The sequence below is a fragment of the Mirounga angustirostris genome, unplaced genomic scaffold (assembly GCF_029215605.1).
Source record: "Mirounga angustirostris isolate CCGP_5_RB_7025 unplaced genomic scaffold, mMirAng1.0.hap1 SCAF_5, whole genome shotgun sequence".
NCBI lineage: Eukaryota > Metazoa > Chordata > Mammalia > Carnivora > Phocidae > Mirounga > Mirounga angustirostris.
In genome coordinates this window covers 54,953,865-54,959,586 of record NW_026991713.1, presented here as the reverse complement: position 1 = coordinate 54,959,586, position 5,722 = coordinate 54,953,865, and the positions used below count along the sequence as shown (strand labels likewise).

General features: G+C 37.4%; 1 pseudogene; it reads right to left on the bottom strand.

Annotated features, from left to right (window-relative positions):
* Positions 1 to 1,583: 1,583 nt before the first annotated feature.
* On the bottom strand, positions 1,584 to 4,015 carry LOC123842235 (la-related protein 7-like; annotated as a pseudogene).
* Between the last annotated feature and the right edge of the window lie 1,707 nt (positions 4,016 to 5,722).

The following is a 5,722-nucleotide window of genomic DNA, read 5'->3' as shown; positions in this document are numbered from 1 at the left end:
ACAATTGATGGACATTTTAATAGCAGCAGTATGAAAGGCAAACCAAGCAGCAGATGACCCCAGCTACTGAACTCCCTCCCAAGCATTTGAATTGGGTTAAACTCTGGGACTGTGGTAATGCTAGGAAAACTAAATCATGGATATCAAATGAAGTAAATGTCCTGTCATCCTAGTAGGTTGGTATTGGGGTAGGGTGGGAGTGCCAAAAAAGAAACGAAATTGTTTTAATGAAAATGGATGCACTGTTTTACATTTTAGCTTGTGAATGGACTAATATTTAATATTTAATGAGTGCTGTGTGTAAGGCATTATGCTAAGAATTTTGTATGTAGTATCTCATTTAACATCCACATCAATCTTTTCTAAGAGTTATAGGGCATTATTTTAAATTGCATAGTGCACAAGGCGATCTCTCAAAATTGTACCCAGACTTTTTAACCTTCATGAGAAACTCAGGGTTTGGAAACATGGTTCGATCAGTCAGCCAAGTTGGTTTCTTTCTGTGTCCACACTAAATACTGTGCTATACTGCCTCTTAGCCTGTGTAAAAATGAGCAAAAAAGGAAAGGTTTCTTTCTGAACAAGAAAAGAAGCATACCAAGTCCATGAGGTTTTCAGGGAGGAGATGCTTACTGAGAAAGGCTAGTAGAGAAGAAAGAAGCAGAATGCACGATGTTCATTGCATTAGTTCATATTTTATCTCTTCATATTTAGACCAAATTGTTCTATGCATAGAAATGAATGTTTAAGACATGATTTCATCCAATGTGCTCTTTGGGACACTTTTTCTACTGAATGTTAATAGTCATAACAAGAAATGTTTCCTAGTCAGCATAAGCTAAGGAAACAGTGAGCATAACAAAAGTTAAAATCTGTGTGTGCAGGTCTGGAGAAGGGGAGGGGAAGAATTCACAAGGTCTTTAATAACTGCAGGGACAATCAAGTTTTAATTAATATTTCCACGGACATCTCCTAGGAGGGTTATGATTTGTAGCATTTCTTAAATGTATATGAGTAGGGGTTTATGAAGTATCTATTTATGTGCATATGCATTTACACACTTACATACATATGTATTATTTGGTAGGTATCTCAAGGAAACAATTCTGATGGGATGTATTGTATGGAACACTGGTCTGTAAAAGGGATATTCCCCACCAGCTTAAAATCTATGAATCAGTCTTCATGTCCCCTATGGAGCCCCTGTTGGACATGCCTAATCCTCTGACTTTTCTCCTTATCTTTGTTTCTGGACATAAAGAGTAAGGCCTTGGGTACCTACCTTCTAAACTGATCCTATCTTTGAGTCTTAGGAAATAATTTGAACTTTTTTTTTTTTAAAGATTTTATTTATTTATTTGTCAGAGAGAGAGAGACTAAGCACAAGCAGGGGGGAGCGGCAGGCAGAGGGAGAAGCAGGTTCCCTACTGAGCAAGGAGCCCGATGTGGGACTCGATCCCAGGACCCTGGGATCATGACCTGAGCTGAAGGCAGATGCTTAACCGACTGAGCCACACAGGTGTCCCAACAATTTGAACTTTTTTTTTTTTTAAGTTTAACATTTTAACTGGAAACAGTCATATGACCCGTTCAGTGGAAGCTCAGATAAGCAAAGTGCAATAAACAGAATGAAATATCACACATAAGTCTCTGTATAAATCAACATGAAAAGATATTTGAAAAGGAAAAAACAAATTACAAAATAAGAAATAGAGTGAGTCCATTGTCAAACATTTTTTTCTAAACTATGTAGTAGTATTTTTGCAAATATTATTGTTTTTGTAATATAAAAACAACAAAATTAGTGATAATGTTCAAAACATTTACTAAATCACTTTGAGGTTGATTTGTATAAGATAATGTCAACAAATAAAATGTTTTTAATGAAAAACTGTGGTATACAATGTACTTGTCTGAAGAAAAAGTCTTACTTACAAATTAAAGAACGAAGGTATTTCTTCTAATTAACATAGGTTTCAGAAAAACTATTACTACCAAAATAAAATGGTTTTCCTAAGAAAAGTTCAAGTGTCCAATGAAATCTTAAGAGGTGACCCAAAACCGTTTCTCAATCATATTCAGAAAATCTAATATGTTTACTTGCTTGTTGAGTCTTTGCAAGTCTAGTCTTTTCAGCTTTGGTGATTAACTTCTCTAGCATTGAGAAGTTAATCACCTCTTTTCTTTTCACAAGGCTGATTAAGTTTGGCCTGCCTCTCTACCAAAATCTTCTACCAATACCTCTGCTCATGGTCACTAGAAAGGATCTCGAGGTTCCAGCAGTGTTTCTTTTTAATTTCTGTATATGCATTTATTACAGCTTGAGCATCCTCAGGAGTTTTAAATCTAGCATGGCACTCTGCATCTCCTTCTAGCAAATCAACATAAACAACTGAGATTGCTGCCAAAGTATCCCTGACTTGTTTCCTGCCAGGTAGAGGCTCAGTGCTAATGATCTTCACAATCACGCCACTCACAAACCGTGGTCCTGCTGCATTAACATTTTCCTGGGGACAACCCTCTTCACTGTTTGTTTTTTCATTTTTTATCTCAGACGTAGTCAGTTCTCCATTTGTTTCCATTTTTGACTCCAATTTTATTTGGGATATTGTTTTTTTTAAAGAAGCCATGCTGGTCTTTTGCAGTGCTAAATACTCTTTTTTCAAATCCATCCATTCGCTCTTTGAAAGGACTCTTAATGGTATAACCTCTTCTCCCATTTTGTGCCTCTTTTTGTGTTTTTTTCTTATGCTTCTTTTTGCTTTTAAAAGGGATCCATCTTTTACATCTCCAGCATCCTTTTCCTCTTCAGTAGAGACTTCCAAATCTTTGTTCTCTTTGGAAACTTCTTTTTTAATGTTGTCTTTCTAAGTAATTTTCTTTACTTTTGACCTGGGAGTTGGGTATTCTGCTTCTTCAAATATACTTCTCTTCCTCTTCCCTGTTCTGAGTACAGGTAAGCTGGATACCTCCTGTCTTCCCCATTTTTTTCTTTTTTTTTTGAGGACGGCTTTTGGGGTTCAGTTGTTTCTACTTCTGATCCCTCAGACATGGTCCCGGATCTTTTCATTTTACCAACACTCTCCTTACTTGTGTCCATATTTGACTCTTTGGTCGGATAATGTCTTCCTTCTTCATTTGGCCTTTTTTCTTCTTCTTTTTCTTTTCTTCTGATACTCAAAGCCCAGGAATGGGCTTTTTTTTTTTTTTTTTTAAAGATTTTATTTATTTATTTGACAGAGAGAGAGAGAGAGCACAAGCAGAGGGAGCAGCAGAGGAAGAGGGAGAAGCAGGCTCTCTGCTGGGCAGGGAGCCCGATGTGGGGCTCGATCCCGGGACCCTGGGATCATGACCTGAGCTGAAGGCAGCCGCTCAACCGACTGAGCCACCCAGGTGCCCCGAATGGGCTTATTTTTTACTGTCTTAGGAAATATACCAGGTTTTCTTAGTGCTTCTTCTGGTGGGTTGTTAAGAAACTCAATAGCTTTTGCTGCTTGTTCTTTTGTTTCAGATTCCACAAAGGCAAATCCCTTTGGATCTCCAGTAGATTTATGCTTGTGGTATGCTTATATAAACAGTGTTGCCACATTTCCCAAATACTCTTTCAATCCAGCTGTGATTAACATTTTTGGGAAGTAATTCCACATACACTGTCCTTTCATCCTCATCCTTTGGTCATTCACCCAGTGGCTTTTTTCTCCTGATTCTGGTGCCTTCTAAGTCCAGCTCCACAACAGATGAACTTTTCAGTGCCCTGGCTATTACCTTTCCATCCCGTGGTCAATTTTTTCATTTTGTTGAAAGACACGAGGAGTGATATATCAACATATCCATCTCTGGACTTTTCTATTTGCTCTGGAAGAAATCTACCCTTGTGAAGATTTGCATCTCCAAACCAGAAGTCCACTTGCTTAGCAATATCTGCAAGCACTTGTTTAACTCGTGACCATTTCTTTTTTTCTACTTCTTTTTTCTTTTCACTGCTTTCTTCTTCCATTGTCTTTTCTTGATTTCCACTTTGTTTCCATTCTCCATTCAATTCCCAAAATACTGGACCGGTGATGGCGTCCTTCAACCTTTTCGTCTCCAGATCCTTATAGTCCTGGTTTCCGTGTCATAGGATGAGCCTGAACTTTTTTTTCTTAATATTTTTTTTATTTTATTATGTTATGTTAATTACCATACATCATTAGTTTTTGCTGTAGTGTTCCATGATTCATTGTTTGCGTATAACACCCAGTGCTCCATTCAATACGTGCCCTCTTTAATACCCATCACCAGGCTAACCCATCCCCCCACCCCTCTCCCCTCTAGAACCCTCAGTTTGTTTCTCAGAGTCCATAGTCTCCCATGGTTCATCTCTCCCTCTGATTCCCCCCCCTTCATTCTTCCCCTCCTGCTATCTTCTTCTTCTTCTTTTTTTTTTTTTTAACATATAATGTATGATTTGTTTCAGAGGTACAGGTCTGTGATTCATCAGTCTTACACAATTCACAGTGTTCACCATAGCACATACCCTCCCCAATGTCTATCACCCAGCCACCCCATCCCTCCCACCCCCCACCACTCTGGCAACACTCAGTTTGTTTCTTGAGATTAAGAACTAAAAAAAAAAAAAAAAAGAATTCCTCATATTAGTGAGATCATATGATACATGTCTTTCTCTGACTTATTTTGCTCAGCATAATACCCTCCAGTTCCATCCGCGTCATTGCAAATGGCAAGATTTCATTCCTTTTGATGGCTGCATAATATTTCATTGTATATATATACCACATCTTCTTTATCCATTCATCTGTCAATGGACATCTTTTGACAGAAATGTACAGGTAACCACTCTACTGATTGGTATCTGTGTATTTCTTTGTGTGGTATTTTTGCATTTCTGACCTTAGACAAGTCAGTTAATCACTCTACAGCTCAACCTGCACTTCCATAAATGAGAATCTGAAGTAAAATAATCTAAAAACTCCCTTTTACATATCTTATTCTCATATTTTTAGAAGATGAGAAGTTTAGAAAGATTTTAAAGTATACTAGATCACCAGTTAGGTTAGTAGTCTCAGGATTTTGTCATCAATAAATTAGCATACACAGTAAATTTTTCCAAGTATTTGGGAAAGCTTATTTGTAACTCTTTGCAACTAATTAAGAATATGCAAATATGATAATGAGACCAGCTGGCATGGGGCCCATATTCAATTAACCCTAAATCCTTTTTAAGAAATAATACATAAAGATTTAAAAATGCCATTATTCTTGAAACATATCCTTTTTTTCTTTTGGCTTAGAAATGCAGACTTCCTGCATCTCTCCCCAAACCTCTCCACTTTTAATCCTCATTTTCCAGAGAATGGCAGACATCTTGCATAAGACCTATTACTGTTGCCCCATGATATTTTCCTGAGGTCATGTTTTTCTCTTTGTGCACACATTTGCTAATCTCTGAAAGGATATTTCTCAAGAAGAATATCTAAAAAGGAACATAGGGATGTGGATCAATAGAAACCATAGCTTTAAAGAGACTAGTGGGAAACCACAGAAAAGGTCAATATGAAAACCCTTATCAGCTATACACGATGCTGTTTAAGGAGTAAGCTTTGCCTTGGGGTTCTCTAACCCGGTTATTCAGTAACTGACAGGAAACATCTGACCTAAGGGATACTATTATTTGAAACTTGGTCTTCTTTTCCTCCCGAAGTATACAGCAACTCTATTTCAA